Source organism: Phoenix dactylifera, chromosome 2 (genome assembly GCF_051530095.1).
Source record: "Phoenix dactylifera cultivar Ajwa chromosome 2, Ajwa_hap1_PhDact_Kaust_v1.1, whole genome shotgun sequence".
NCBI classification, from domain to species: domain Eukaryota; kingdom Viridiplantae; phylum Streptophyta; class Magnoliopsida; order Arecales; family Arecaceae; genus Phoenix; species Phoenix dactylifera.
In genome coordinates, this window is record NC_143191.1 from 13,152,548 (window position 1) to 13,168,387 (window position 15,840).

The following is a 15,840-nucleotide window of genomic DNA, read 5'->3' on the forward strand; positions in this document are numbered from 1 at the left end:
ACCCACTTCATATAGAAGTAGGTTGGTCACTAAGAATTATGATGTATCAAAATCACTCGCTTGGTTTGGCAATAATTTTCTCCTTAAACTGGGATTTAGGAATCTAAAGAATTAATAATCAACACTAATTATGGAAAGTCCTAAACAAATACAAAATTTAAGCTGTGTTGCAGAGGGAACATGGATTGTCCCGTCAACAACAGCAGATAGTGATTTCCTATTTCCTTTTCTCTTTTAGTTTTTTTTTTTTAAAAAAAAAGCCGATAGAGTCATAGAGACAACTACTGAAACAAAACGAATATGCTTCAGATTCAAACATGAGAGAGTGTAGAGAAACATAAAGATGTATCCAACTGACTTTTCTAAGCACAGTGTGTATCCTGTCACACCTTTTAACAGCATATTCACAAGCGTTTCCATGCATAGATTTAATAAGATCACCTCAGTGATCCTATTTGGGTCACCAAATGCCACCTAAGATTTCTCAATACTAGGTCTTCCATACATTGCAGGCCACCCTTTTCGGTCCTGCATCAGTTTCACTCTCTTTCCTTTCATTCTCTATACTCGCTTGACGCCTTCAGCCAAGACCGCGAGGGCACAAAACAACAAGTTGCTCATCTTCAAGAGGGCATGACTGTAGTCAAATCTTCTTTGGAAGAAATAAAACAAACTCTCCAAATGCAAAATCCAAGAGTTGAAGGACTAGTAGAGATGGATTCTTCTTCTTCTTCTTCTTTCTTTCTTCCTCTCCACAACCTTCGAAGGTTAATGTTCAAACCTCCTCTCTAAAAAATCCTGCTTGTTTACATGGAGATCAAAGAGTTGTTGAGGTGGATCGTGGGGCAAAACTCGAGTTGGCTGAGTTTCATGGTGGACACGGTCAAGAAGTCTTCTTGGATTGGATTCATAGCCTCGAAAGCTACCTCAGATGGTGCCAATTTGCCGAGGAGCGTCAACTTATATTTGTTAAAACAAGGTGGAATGGGACAACGTGAATATGATGGACTAAGCATCAATAGTAGCATTATGCTACCATCCGGACTTGGGATGACATGAAGGCTGCCATAACTGGTCAGTTTGAGCCTCCCAACAAGTAGCAGCTCGGGTTGCAGTTCACACATTTCTTGCAAGTGAGTTTGACAGTCGAGGAGTGCACTTCCAAGTACTGCAACTTGGCAACTCGATCTGAATTTCCCTGAGTTGTGGATGTGATGATTTCCATGCACCGGCATACGTGTGAATCCCAAAATTTCATCTTTTTTAGCTATGAATAGTTTTCATTCTGATAGATGCTCTGCAGATTGCATATCAGATAGAGGAACTGAAATATAAATCAGCCTTCAAGTCCTCATCTTCCCATCTCTCCAAATCTGAACATTCTACACCTTGTGACATCTGTATATAAAGCCAAGCTCATTGCAAATGCCAGTCCCTAGCAGAAAGCTAAAGAAGTTCTCTACCTCAAAGCAGAGGAAAGTGATGAAGAAAAGAACGCTTGGCGTGAAGAAGAGGAAGTGCACCATTGTGCCAGTCTTCTCCCTCTTCTCGCCACCAGCAAATCGATGAAGCTGAAGAGTAAGCATGTTTCAAACTAGAGTCTGATGCAACGACCAAATTTGTGCTATGGTGCTGATTGAATCGGGAAGCTGCACTAGCGTTGTAGGACACCATCAACAAGCTTAAGTCGGAGACCAAGCCACGTCCAAATCCATACAAGGTGGCTTGGATCAACAACACCAACTTGAATGTGATTGTTGCCTTTAGTGGAATCTATCTGATTGAGCCCATCCAGATGTGGCCCACACTAGCACTTGTGGGAATTTGTTGTAGTTGTTTTAATTTCATCTGAACTCTAATTCAAGATAAGCCTCCGATACAATGATCGGAAATATTTTATGGTGGTTGTAACAAAGTTCAATTCTACATTACCGTAGTGGAGATAATGCATGTTTTAGTCTCTGACTCTAATACCGGCTTTGATGGGTGAGGCACATTATAAAAGGACACCCTATAGACTTGGTCTCCAACTCATCCAAGAGTGCTTGTAAAGTCCTCCTTATTCGGAATACCCAGAGTTGGGATTGGAAAATCAAGGTGCTACTCGTGGGTGGTGAGGAGCACATCCAAATCTTCTATCTTCTTTTAGATGTCAATAGCTTCATCTTCATGTAAGTTTTATTGCCCAGTATAGTTTAATATTGTGGTATCAAAGCCTGGGATTATTAGGCTTGAAGATTGAAGCCTTTTATTTCCTTAAATTAATTATCCATCAAGATCCCATAGATATAAATCTATGACCGTGTGACCGGCTACCCTAGTTGGTTGCCATAATTGGCCATAGCCATTAAACCTGGCTAAGGAGCCGCACCATTCTTTTCTCAGTTAATCTTCCAAAGAAATGACCAATCTTCGGCAAATTGGTGGTCAAGAGGTAGACATTGGCCGATGGAGATTACACAAAGGAAGGGGTCAACGGATCCCTTCGTTTCCGCCTCTCCCGATCAAAAAAGGAAGAGGAAGGAGAAAGGGGACATTGTTTGTGGGTGTTGGGTTTCAACCCAAAATCTGAAACCCAAAATAAAAAGAGAAATTTGCAATTTAGACCCTGAAAAAGTGTTTTATTCCATAAAGGTCCTAGAAAATTACATTGTGATCCTTGTCATGAAACTTATTACATAAAGATCTATGGATAATTATTTTATCTCTATAATAAAATTGTATTATGTAGTGGTCCTCTGATAATTATGTTATGGTCCTTGTAATATAGCTTTATTGCATAAAAATCCTTAAATTTACCATTGTAATTTTTCTAGGACTCTAATATTTGGACTGAATAATAATGTGTTGTTTAATTCGTTTATGAGCAAATAAAGTATTATAGGTCATATATCATGTTCTTGATAATCGATTATTTATATATTCATGCCACGTTTTGCACATAAAATTCAATGACCCTAAACCCTAAATCCTAAAAAGAATGAAAAGTTTTTAATTTGATTGATCAATGTGATCACCAAAATGACCTCGAGCGTAAAAAACTAGAAATTTTCTACAATATATAATTCTAGATAAATATAATTTATCCAATAAAGTTTTAACTGCATCCAAGCTCTTAAAATATTGAGTTGTTCATAAAGGAGCATCTTTACATCAATGCTTAGATGAGTGAGATAATAGGAGTGTGCATCGGATTAAGTGGCACTTCTATACCTAACAGTGTGGAATTTGCTTGTATCCGATGTGCATTTCTTATTAGGTTCACCAGTAATGGTGATATATCACTAATCGGATATAGTCACTAGCATGTTATGGCACTTACCCAAAGGAGAGATATAATGATATACCTGGTTGCCCACTACAATTAAATATAAAAAAAAATTAATTTGTTTTGGATAAAGTTTAATTGTTAATTAGTCTCATTATCTGATAATAACATGAGCATGTATTATTTGCAGAATTAATTCTCACAATTATTGATAATAGTGTAGGAAATTTTTTTTCTTAATAGATCAATTTTTTTGGAATGGAAAAAAAAGAATAATGCACACCTGGCGTTCTGAGCGGATGAACCTGCACAGAATAGAAGAGCTTTTTTAAAAAATGAGAGCATTCCATTCGCCTTAGTTTACATCTAATGAAATCCAGCATAGTTAGTCACATTAAGGGATCCATCTCTTTATATGATAAGGCATGTGATTTCTTGATGCTGTAAAGTAGCAAGAAAATTACTTCTATCCCTTTTGCCGTTCTTCTAGTCTCCCTTGTCTGATTGGAACTGTAAAATAAGCAGAGCTCTCTTCTAGCTGCTCCTTTTGAATTTGTAGGAGAGGATCGTTGTAGTTGGCGGGTTTGTTTTGAGGGGCCCAAAAAGGGTGCTCATCTTTTCTTTTCTATCTGTTTCATATCCGAGACTTCTTTAAGCATGTATTTCAAATTGCTAAAGGTTTTGCTGGGAACACCAGCTAGCATCTTTCCTTTGGCCCTAGCCTTCAATTAGTGGATCCTAGAACTGCATCAATTCTTACTTAGAAAATTGATCAATGGTTTGAAATGGATGATCTCTCCAAAGCAATCAATTCTTGATTCCTATGATCAGTGACCTCGCAGCAATGAACTTATCCATTGTATTCAGAACTTCACTGATTTGATTGTGGGATATCTTTCTCATAGCAAAACTTTTCTTCTCCATTGATTGGTTTGTGGGGTGGTTTACCAGCCATTATTGAGGCTGACCTTCAAGAGAAAAAGACTAAAATTGGTAAGAAAAGAAACAGGAATCAGAGTAAACAAAGAAGTAGGAAGATTTTGTGTAATCCTTTTGCAATAGTTATACTTTTTCTCCGTTATAATTATGTCTTAGTTTATTGTGCCATCTACAACAGTCATTCTGCAGGCATAGAGGCACATCAAGAAACTATACATTCTCTGTTAAGTTGATATGAGATGATATGCTTTGCTTGTGTTTTAAAGTAGCAGTCTTTTGAAACATGGTAATGGACCAAAAATAAATGATACATCAGCAGTAGGCTTCCAAATCTTGCAGTACACCTCTGTACCATTCACATACGGGTATGGCTCAAGATGCAGTCCATCTCCAATATCTACTCATAGTTTGCTGAACCGAACGATACCCATATTAATATAGATAGATGCAATGCATAATTCGGCACCAATACAAATGGTATGGCCAAGAATATTGCTAAATGGAATGATGAATGTTAGTGGTCACTAGCTTCGAGTATTACATTGACCCTCGCAACTTCATATAGATACATAGCCTTCTCATTAAATCCAAGCTATGATTTGAAGATCGAAGGAATTGAACATCTTCAGCTAAATAACTATGGCTTCCTCCAATTTTAGCATGCTTTGCACTCTGTCCATAAAAGAAGTGCAGATTCTTGGCAAACTAATTTGTTAAAAACAAAAAATTATTAGCCCCTTGAGGATTTTTGATGAACGTCACTTTCCTAATCCATTGAAACCCATACAATATTTATGTTTGTTCAACATTGTTTTAAACATTTCTTATGTCATAATAGTGATCTAATAAACCATATATTTTAAAATTACACTTTTTACGTCTTGCTGATCATGATAACTACCATGAGTTTTGTCGCCTTCTGGGGCATTTTAAAGTAAACTATCAGGTAAGACTTTGTTTTCTCCCTTTTTCTTGATTAAATTTCTATAACAATATAGTTCCATAAGTATCGGTTGATTGCTTGCAAATGCATTACCATTGCTGTGATGTGGAAGAATGTGATAGAATTGCCTGCCTCATTGCCCTTTATACTTGTTCTTTTTTTCTTCTAAATATTAATTATATAACTGTATATTATATCAATTGTGTTATTTTACACATGCATGTGTAAGTATATATGTACATGCACACGTACAGATGAAGATATGTATGTGTACGTGCAGATGCATGCGCACGCAAATACATATATATAGATAGTCAGAGGGACTTAACTATACTTGAGTAGATCTCCACTCAGATCTGATTAGGTCTAAATCAGATGATAGAAATCCTACATGGATGATCCAAAGGGTTAGATGTGACCTACTATATATAAATTATTCACACATAAAAAATTACATGATTTGGAGCCCGTAACCCATGCATCGAATGGTCAAAATATTGTTTCATGTTATTTCAACTATCCAATTTTTTGACCATTTAATTTAATGGCTAAGGATTTTCAAATCATATAATTTTTGGTGTATAAGCAATTTAAAGGTAGTAAATCACATCTAACGTCTTGGATGAAGGACATAAGACCTCTTCTACCAAAAAAAGGATGTAAGACCTCCATCGTCCAATCTAGATTTGACCGGATCTAAGTAGAGATCCACTCAATTGTAGCCAACTCTATCTCTATATATACACACACATGTACCAATACACACACACATATATACACTTATATCCATGCATGTGTGCATGTTGTATGCCCATGCATGTGTCCCACAATTGAAGGTGAGATTTTATGTTATGCAGCTTTAAGTGCAAAATGTTGATCATATTTAATTATTTATCAGTTTCTAACCATTGTATACCTGTTTCTCCTTGGTGTTAGAATAACTATTAAAATCACCACTTGTCCCAAAAGCTTAAGTTGATAGGATGAGGTAGATTTATTTATATATTTTATATTTTCTTACACTTCCTATCACATGTAGGCCGGACTTTTCTTTAATAGATGAGCCCAACATGTGAAATTTTTAATAATAGGATTAAAGAGTGCGGAGACAGAGTTCAACTCAGGACCTCTGTGTTGATACCATGTTAAAATTACCACTTATCCCAAAAGCTTAAGCTAATAGAATGAGGTAGATTTATTTATATATTTTATATTTTCTTACAATAACATGTTGGTTTCATGGAAATATTTGTGTTGTGTTTAGTTATAGGGCTACTCCAATAAAGAGAGTAAACAACCAATGAGAATGAAGGCATATTTTATCAGCACAACCAAAGAGAGTAAAAGCATATTCTATTAGTGATCGTTGCTTATCCAAATCATAAGCATAATTAGAATCAACATAACCTGCAATACTATTAAATGATTTGCTACTATGATAGACTAACCCAATGTCTGTGGAGCCTCTCAAACAGGGGCGGCTCAATGCATTTAGGGGCCTAAGGCGAACTCACTAAAAAAGGCCTTTTTTTAAAAAAAAATAAAATAAAAATTTAATAAATGCAAAATAGAACCACCTATTTACCAACCAGTTGAAGCTACTTAGAAGGGTAGAAACTTAGTTTTATGATAAAAGCTTATGCTGTCACTAGTGTTGGCGCCATCCTCACTTCACACGAATCACACCTCAACTCCCACATACAGGCACAAAATGGAAAAATAACAGCAGCAGCAAGGACGATAATCTTCAATTAATAAGCTATCAGAGAAAATACATACCTTATCCTCTGAAAGCTGAGGAAGATGTAGAAGAATTTCAAGTGGCTCTGTATCCGCCGCCATCACAACAAACTCGGAGATGCCCCTGTTCAAAGTCTTCGTCACTGTACAGTCAAAGAATTAAAACCCAAATATAGATGTTCAACCCATTTATTTTTCTATGAATAAACTTTCCCAACTGCTACCCACCTCTCTGAGCTCTCTCTCCCGGGAGAATGAGTATTAAAATGCCTCACATGGGCTCTCCAAAGCAAAAAAATATTTCCCAACAAAACTATCAAGAAAGCTAAAGCTCGAACGATCTGAGGCTCTGAGCTATACTCCGAACACATCAGCTTTCCATTTTCCAACGAGACCAGATCTAAATCCACGGAGAGATCTTCCATTTCCAATATGTAACAGGATTAGGGATTTAGGATTTATGGTATAGAATGGACTCACGACGAAGGTGAATACAATGCGGTGAAGCACAGAAGTAGAAGAGGAGGACGATGAGGTAAGGACTGAGGACTAGCCACAGTCGGCGGTACTTCTTGTAAGTTGCAATCCCGGTGGCCGGCCGGAGACGACCTCGCCTGCTCGCTGGCGCCCTTGTTGATCACGACGAAGGCGAAGACGGTGAAGCAGAACTGCAGAAGAGGAGGACGATGAGGAGGCAAGGAGCAGAGAAGGAAGATACAGGAGAGTTGAAGAGGTAGACGCGTAGAGCCAGAGGAGCCAGAGGCGTAGGTTTATAGCTTTCTCTGGCGATGGGATTGGGACGGGGCGAACGGCGCCCTCTGACCCTCATTTTTCCACGTCTTGTTGAGGTAGCCGTTGCTATGCGACTGCGCTTCACTCACTGTAGAGTGTAGATACGAGTTTGGGCGGGGGCCTTCCTTTGGGCCGGGGCCTTAGGCCGGGCCTGCTCTCAAATATTATGTAATCTATTTCATGGGTACCAATATGTCTTCTTAGGGCTGCCCATGCACCTGCTAACTACACTAACAGCATGTGAAATACTGAGCCGGGTGTAAACCATTGTATATGTTAGGTTACCAACTGCACTAGTATGTGGAACACATGACATATGCTCTACCTCCTCAAACGCTGACAATCTAAAGTGTACGGCCAAAAGGCTCAAACTAGTGTCTAAATTGACTTTGTTTGTTGTGCTTCGCTTCCTCCGTCCTGGAAAAATGTCTCTTTTTACCTTTCTAGAGCTTATGAACTCAAGATATACTCAATAAATCTCTACCATAGCTTGAAGCTTACCAAGTCAAATATATCAAAATTTTTCTCACCATTTCTTCCACATCAACCCCTCAGGGCACTATCCTCCACAAACACTAATCAAGTCCAAGCAATGCTTAAACTTGTCAATTGGAAGTGGCTTAGTCAACATATCAACTGAATTCTCTACATTGCTTATCTTCTAAATTGCAATAATATCATTGTCAATGATCTCCCGAATAAAGTGATATGTAACATTAATGTTCTTAGTCTGCTCATGATACATTGGATTTTTAGCGTAGTGAACGACACTCCAGCTATCACAATGCATAACTATCAACTATCATCGTAAGCCAAGACTATCAATGAGATCATGCAACAATATAGCTTCTTTTACTCCCTCTATTACAACCATATACTTGATTTCAGTTATAGATAAAGCAATTGTAGACTGAAGTGTAGCCTTCCAACTAATAGCGCAAGCAAAGAGAATGAAGGCATGCATATCTTGTTAGTGATCGTTGCTTATCTAAATCACCAGCGTAATTAGAATCAACATAACATGCAACATTATTAGAAGATCTGCTACCATGATAGACTAAGCCAACGTCTGTAGAGTCTTTCATATATCTCATAATCCATTTCATGGCCTACCAATATATCTTCCTAGGATGTCTATATACTTGCTGACTACACTAACGGTGTGTGAAACATTGGACCTGTGCTCACCATAGTATACATTAGGCTGCCAATTGCTCTAGTATATAGAACACATGACGTGCTCCACCTCCTCCTCAATTTGCAATGATAATGAAGCTAACAATCTAAAGTGTATGGCGAAAGGAGTAATCATTGATTTTGATCTATCCATAACAAGACATTCAAGCACCTTCTCTATATATTTTTTATGGGACAAATACCATTGATCAGCTCGCCAATCTTGATATACTTTTTCTCCACTCCACACACTTTGCTCATTGCGCTCCACTTCACTCGCTTCACTCGGTTCACTCCAGGAAAAGATCCATTTTTGCCTTTCTAGAGCTTGTAAACTCAACACATGCTAAACAACAACCATCGGCTTGTACCCAATATTCCTACTATATTTAATGAGAGAAAAGGATATCTACATGATTCTCTCATGAATTTTCACATATCTTCGGCTAAACAAAATATTCTAAATATATTGCTCAATTGTTCAAAATAATCTCTCTCTCTCTCTCTCTCTCTCGCTCCCCACCCCCCCCCCCCCCCCATGGATTTCTAGAGAAGGATATCTCTAAGATTCTTTTGTGGATTCTTAGGGATCTTTGGTTGAATGAAAAATATATTCAAAATCTACTTTCTATCACTTCTTTTTTTTTTGGCTAAAATTTCTATCACTTCTTTCATAAATAAACAACCACAATACAACTTTGTGCTACATCCTCTATATGTAAAAGCGTAACGTTTCTAATTGAAAGCGGACCAATTTACAATTCTTTTTTTTTCTTAAGTTTTTTTTTTTACTTTTCATTCCAAGAATGCGTTTAGCTTGTGCCGGAAAAAAAAAAATATGGTCAATGGAAAAGCAAAGAAAGACCACTTGTTTGGTCGGAGTTTTTAAAGAAGAGATGAAAAAAAAGTATTTTTATAAAAATATAATTCCGATATTTTATAAAATATAAAAAATCGTGGGAAACTCAAAGGCGGGAGCCTTGCATGGCTCCAATGCGGGCCATGCATTAATTGCTAAAGCCCGCGGAACCATCGTTTTGACTCACGACGAGACTCAACAACCTTCACCTAAACCGATCCTGATGGGCATGAATCCAAAACCAAAACCAATGCCCTTACAGCTATCTTTATGCCCAACCCGCAACAACGAAGGGTATGTATCCTTGGCTTTGAGACTTTAAGCTTCGCATCTAGTGTTCTTGGGATGGAGGACATCCATAACTTCATCTTTGGGTGTGGCCGTGACAACCATGGATTCAGGCTGCCACCGGCTTTTTCAGGGATCCTCGGCCTCAGTGTTGAATGACCCAGCATCCCTAGCGAGCCTGGTCGAGTGTAGAGTCGGAGGAAATCGATTCACATATTGCCTCCCAGGCTCCCAAACATCTCTCCAACGACGAGGAACCTCCAAGCCGTTTAAGACTTGGTAGCGAAGCCGGCCTTCGAGATCATAATGTGACGCCCGTCCCATTCGCCCCGTCCCCAGCTCGTTGCAGTACTGTAACCTCCCTTTGGTCGACATAAGCATCGGCAATCGCCGCATCAGGTTTGAGCCAGGCAAGTTTCGACCATGGAGGGATGAAAATGGGTATCGAGGAGGATTCATAATCGGCATTGGGACTTCATGGAGCATGTTCATAGGTAATGATGGCACATACTGTAACAATTCAGGACCTCACCCAAAATAGCTAGCCTGAAGGTATTATTTGTGTTTCTTAGTCCTGTATAAATACACAAGATCTTCTAGGCGAATAACCGATATGGAGCTAAACATAGGCCCACATGGGTCCACACATATACAAACAAGTCTTATGGGATCCTCTGCAAGCTTGATCATATTTTGGATAATTTCGAGTGTTTGCAGCCATTTTCCCGATGCATCAATCAAATTCTTTCTTTCAGGCCTTTTAGACCACTCTCCAGTAATTCTCTCCATGCAATTTGTCAATATTCTGCCAAAATTCTTTTGTTTCTTCTATGTGTGGATGAAATATCCGACATTCGAAACTACTGTCCAGAATGCTTGAAATATGTAAAAAATGCATTCAAGCATTATCTTCGAGCAGTTCAATGTGACCAATGCGGAGGGCCGTTATTTTGGCATGTGTTACCATAAACCAAAGACATGCACAAGTAATTTCCATACCAGCTGCATGACCATCGAATCTCGTTTGACAACATGCACAAGAAATTGTCATATATTTCAGCCGATTGGAGCCATGACATGTAGCAACATCTATAACTTAACAGTGGTTCCTACTCGAATATTTGTTGCGTGTGTTAAATAAATAATTACATTGGCTCTTCATATTAATGGCACGTTCTATGCACTTAACTAACAAAATTTTCAATACAAAATTTTATATTTTTTTTTAATCTAATGTTTTGATCAATATATAAGTACTATTCATAAATTTTGGGCTGATCATTTCCTTCACAAATTTATAATGCTTTGGAGTACGCTAAGATACATGATCTTAAAAGATAGTATAAGTATGTGGGCTTCCTATGGGTCTGCTGTACTTCTACAATTCTTACAACATGACCACATACATGATGAAGGCAAATAAAAGCCTCAAACACAGGTGGTGTAGGAAGGGCATGTTTAGCATTATTTTTGGAGGACTAAAAAGTACTTCTTGGGACAAAATCTTTAGTAATTTTGAGATGTTAGGTAAAAATTTTCAAAAAGCTTTTTGCTCCTCCAAAGGCTGGAAAAGTCAACAACGAAAAGCTCGAATTTGGAGCTTTTGGAAAAAAAACTCTACCTGAGGTGTATCAGAAAATTATTTGTTTTTTTTCAAAAATTCCACAAGGATATAAAAAATACCCATGGAAATTCATGATAGTAATATAATATAATAATACTTTAACATAATATTGTAGCAACATATTATATGTATAATATGATATAATATAACAATATCAATTATAATATAGTATTATATAATATAATAATATTGTTATATTATCATATATTATATTATATCACAATTATGTTATAGTTATAATAGTATTATATTATTATATTATTTTATTACTATATTATTTTAATATAATAGGTTATAATATCATTATATTTGTATGATATTACGTTATATTTTATAATAATTTAAAATATTTATATAATATTATACTATACTATAATATTATTATATTATAATAATATTGTGATATTTTTATAATAAATATAAAAATATTAAAACTCTATCTAAATACTTAGCAAGCCCCAAGCTCATTTGAAGGAGGACTGTAGTAGATTGACAGCCAGCGTAAAACTAAAACTACAGTCACATCCTATGGAGATGAATTCATATAAGAAAAAATCATTGAGGCATTCTCTACTAGCAATTTGCTACATCGGACTTCGGATATGGTGGAAAGTAAACAAGGGTTAACAATGGCATTTCCTAGAAGCAACATGCCACATTCGTGTGAGGATGAGGTGGGAAGTAGGTAAGGAATGTCACACTTTAACAGAGGGGTGATGATAAACAAGTTAATCTAGAAAAATAGCACACCTTTAGCAACTTGGAATATAAGATTGTTGATACAAAAGTTGATAAACTAATAAATATAATGACTAGGAGGAGAATTAACATAGCTTGCCTGTAAGAGACTAAGTGGATAGAAGAAAAGGCAACGAAATTTGGTAAGACAGGTTATAAACTTTAGTATGCTAGAAGAGATACAAATAAAAATAGAGTAGGACATATTGTAGTCAAGAATTTCAAAAAAGTTGTAGATACTAAGAGAGTAAATGAAAAATAATTTTGATAAAATTAGTGACAAGAGAAGAATCCATATATTAACATTATTAGTGCATACGATCCTCAAGTAGGATTAGATGATTCCACTAAAAATGCTTCTATGAGACATGTGGGTAAGTATAAAGTATGTTTTGAAAGGATGCATGGAGGTTATAGTTTTGGAGATTGAAACAAGAAAGGGAACACCATTTGGAGTTTGCGGTGGCATATAACCTACTATTAGCTTACTTACTTTAAAAAGACTCTTGATAATTTTTAAAATTGGATACAATACTAATCAATTAGATTTCTTTCTTATTGGAAAGGCTAATCATATTTTGTGTAAACATTGTAAAATTATACCAAGTGAAAGTTTAACCGGTAGCCAACATAAATTGGTAGTTTTGGATGTATATATTAAGATATGGAAGAAAAGAGCCAAAAAAATAGGAACTTGAGAAGTAGGTGATGGAATTTGCGAGGAGAGAAACAAATAGCCTGCAAGGATAGAATATTAAAGGAAGGAGAATAGGGTCTAGATAGAGAAACCAATAGCATATACGAAGAGATGGCTAATAGTATGAAGAAAGTGGCTACAATGATATTTAGAAAATTAAACGAAAAAAGGGGCATCTGGTAATGAAACTTGGAGGTGGAATGAGAAAATTCAGTGAAGGTTAAGGGTAAAAGAGAATGCTATAGAAGACTATCTAAATATATGAATAGAGAGAAGTATATAAAAGTTATAAGATGAATAAGAATGAAGCTAGGAAGATTGTACGAGATGTTAGATTTAAAGTGTATGAACAGTTATAATGCAAGTTAAAAACTCAAGATGAGAAAAAAGAAACTTATAAGATTATAAGACTAACAGAAAGAAAAACTAAAGATGTGACTTACGTTAAATACATCAATGATAAAAACTAAAATATTTTGGTTAAGGAGAACAAGATTAAAGAAAGACAGATGAGTTATTTTGATAAGCTATTCAATGAAAGTAATATAAATAATTTTGGATGCCTTATTAGTTCCATGAAGGACAAAAATGCTAAGTATACATGTAAAATTAGATTATGCAAGATAAAAGAGGCTATGAAAAATGAGAAAATAGGAAAAACGGTTAGATCTAATGGAATCCCCATTGAGGTATAGAAGTGTTTAGGTGACATGGTAGTAACTTGGTCGACTAATTTATTTAATAAGATTTTAAACTAAGAAAATTCTTGATGAATGGATGAAGAGTATCATAGCACTGATTTATAAGAATAAATATTGTAATATCCGGGCCCAATTTGAGCCCAAAACCTTTTTGGGCCCGTACTTGAGCATTGGGCCAGGACACCTAATGGACCTAACTAGGGCCCATTGTTGGTGGCTGCTATTCCATACCCTAAGGATGGATGTGACTAGGGTAGGGACAGCTGGGAAGCTGTGGAGGGCCCAGCTATTAGGCCCTTCACGAGGGGAAGCTGGGGGTGACACTTCACCCCAGCTAAAGGTGGCTACAGCCCCCTAGGTCTCTCTCTCTGTGTGTGTACCGTACCCCTTCCTCCTCCTTCCTTCCTCTGTTCTCTGAGAGAGGGTTTGCCAAACCTACTTCCGTCGCCGGAGAAGATGCTCGTGGCTTCTTCCAAAAGCTAGGTAAACCCTCTACCTTTTCTCCTCTTGACTTGATCGGGATAACAGAGAAAGAAAGAAACACGGAGAGAGAAAGAAAAGGGAAGAAAGAGGGCTCACTGCATGCGGCCGCGAGCGGCGCCGGCGACACCGCTGGCTCCGACCGCGAGCACCACGACCTCCACGGGGAACAGCCGTGGGAAACGGCCACGGGCATCCCGCGTTGCCACTGGTTTTTCCCGGCGTCTCTTCCCCGTGGGAGAAGAGAAGGCCGTCGCAGGCGCGGCCGTGGGCTCAGCCGCAGGCGCGGCTGTGGACACCGCGAGCCCAGCCGTGGCACCGCCGACTGTGGCTCGGCCCTCCCAAACTCCCCTTCTTCCTTCACAGGGGAAGAATGAAGAGAGGAAGAGAGAGGGTTTGGGAGTGAGAGAGAGAATATGGGAGGTTGGTGAAGGGAGGAAGAAGAAAAAGAAGAGAGGAAGAGGGGACTCATCCTCGTCGTCGTGTGCGGCGGCCGCCGGCTTCGGCCGCGAGCACCGTCGACGCAGGCGCGGCCGAGAGTGCCGCAGGCTCGGCCAGGGATCCCGCGGGGCTTGGCCGCGGACGCCGCCGGTCGTGGCCCGTCCCCCTCCGCTCGCCATCCTCCCCTCCGCTCGCCGTTCCCTTCCGCTCGCCATCCCCCCCTTTCCGCTCGCCGTCCTCCCTTCGTCGGAGAAGAGAGGAAGGGGAGATTGGGATGAAAGAGAAGAAGGGAGGAGAAGAAACTTCAGGAAGAAGAAAAGAAACAGAGAAGAAAAAAAAAGAAAAGAAAAAAAAGAAGAAAAAGAAAAGAAAAAGGAGAAGGGAAGAAAAGGAAAGAAGAAAAAAAGGAAGAGAAAAGAAAAAGAAAAAAAAAAAGAGAGAAGAGAGAAGAAAAGAGATCCTTAACGGGTCTGCCTAGCGGGTCGGATCCGAGTCCGGATCCGAAACCCGTTAGGCCTAAATTCTTTAATTCGATTTGGGTGAATCCGATGAAGGATTGATTCAAGCCCAATCGAGTTAAACGGGTCAATTAAGCCTAATTGGTGTTGAATTTGAACCCAATTAAGCTGAGTTGGTCTCAGCAGACCTAATCGATTGTGAATCAGGCCCAATTCATGCCCAATTCAACTGACAGAAGGTCGAATTGACCTTGGGCTAACTTCGACTCAGGCCCAGATGAGCCACATTGACCAAATCAGAGGACCCAATTGGCTAGAAAAGGTTGGACCCAATTATAAACGAGGCCCAATCCTTTAATTAAAAAACCCAATCAACCCATGTGGACCCAATCTGGTTTTAAATCGAACCCCAAAGGCTTCAAATTGGACTTGGGCTAAATCCTTGGATGGGATCCAAGCAAGTAAGTTCATAGTATGATGAACTAAGAGATGTTATAATAAATGAATGGGGAATAATGTAAACCCTATGATGTTGTTTTAGGTGATTAAGGATTTGTCACCTGGACTTGAGCAATTTGGAAAGCGAATTGAAGTAAGTAATCTGTCTTAATCTTATCGTAGATCTTGTATTACATTTTATAAGATGAACCAGTATTTTTCATACAATTTGAATTGTATACATGATTTGTGAAGAAA

At 38.1% G+C, this 15,840-nt stretch overlaps 1 long non-coding RNA gene across 2 annotated transcripts; it reads right to left on the reverse strand.

Moving 5' to 3' along the window:
- Nucleotides 1-2,496: 2,496 nt before the first annotated feature.
- Nucleotides 2,497-7,754, reverse strand: LOC148714555 (uncharacterized). Of its 2 annotated transcripts, none has more exons than XR_015975111.2 (3): nt 7,119-7,754; nt 6,930-7,033; nt 2,497-4,231 (listed from the first exon to the last, which is right to left on the reverse strand). It is a non-coding gene; the product is annotated as an uncharacterized LOC148714555 (long non-coding RNA). The 2 variants fall into 2 exon arrangements; XR_015975110.2 differs by having other exon boundaries at nt 2,497-4,236; nt 7,119-7,746.
- Nucleotides 7,755-15,840: the final 8,086 nt, after the last annotated feature.